Below are 1,115 nucleotides of genomic sequence, written 5' to 3' on the forward strand. Positions count from 1 at the left end.
AAAGAAAAGTGAAGTTCAAAATCATTAAAGGCTATCCAGATATTGTAATCCTCACTTGAAAAAGGAAAAAGAAAGGATTGAAAATAATCCCTGAAAAGAGAAGAAAAATATATAAGATTGAAAGCAATCCAAAGAAAAAGAAAAAAAAAACTATTATTATTATGGAAGTGAGGAGAAGCTTGAGGATATGCCTAATAAAAAATAGGCTTTACTGGACCTACCTAAAGGGAAAACTTAAATACATTTCTGAACTTATATTTATGGAATTAGATCTTTTACTAGTAGAGTTCTCATGAAGTTCCTATCTTTTGAATATTCTAAGTGACTTAATATTACAACATATAGTCATTCTTGAAATGAATAGAAGACTAAAACTCTTAAACTTGATAGCTAGATAATCTGGTAGCTATAGAATTAATTCAATTACTTGAATTTTTTTCTGAAAATCTCACTATAATATTTATTTAAATCAAAATTATCGTATTTCTGAATTAAAACTTTACTACATTAGATCATAACTTTTCTATAGTATTAAAATTACTTGAGGACAAGTAATAGTTAAGTTTGGGGGATTTTGACCAAAGGAAAATATGTTGAGATTTTCATACCTATTTTATACTATTTTTGATAATATTACACTTTAAAGAAAGGTATTTTTGATTTTTTGTAAAGGTATTTTTGATTTTTTGTTGCAGGAATAAAAAATTAGGGTCATTGGAGCAAAAAGATGCAAAAAGGAGCAAATTTGGAGCGAAAAGGACAAAAATGTTAAGATTTGAACTAGGCCACCGAAGGCGCCCTCAACCCCGCTGACGACGAGTTTTTCCTGAGACTATAGGACAAAATTGTTCATACAAGACAAAAATTCTCTAAAAGCCCGCCGATGGCGGCCTCGAGCTTTGGATAAGGCCAAATTTTGAAGGGATGCTTAGGCAACTCTTGAGAATGCTCATCTACAACTTCAGAAAAACATTTTGGTCGAAAAATAGAGGGGGGGAGATAGTGTGCTCAAGGTCCTGGAGGTTAGAGAGGTTCAATTAGTGTGTAACAATTGTGAGGATTTCTTTGAGAGATTGTAAGAGTGGAGGGAAAGTGAGAGATTTCTTCCTCCTTGC

This window comes from Phalaenopsis equestris, unplaced genomic scaffold, assembly GCF_001263595.1.
Source record: "Phalaenopsis equestris unplaced genomic scaffold, ASM126359v1 Scaffold000317, whole genome shotgun sequence".
NCBI lineage: Eukaryota > Viridiplantae > Streptophyta > Magnoliopsida > Asparagales > Orchidaceae > Phalaenopsis > Phalaenopsis equestris.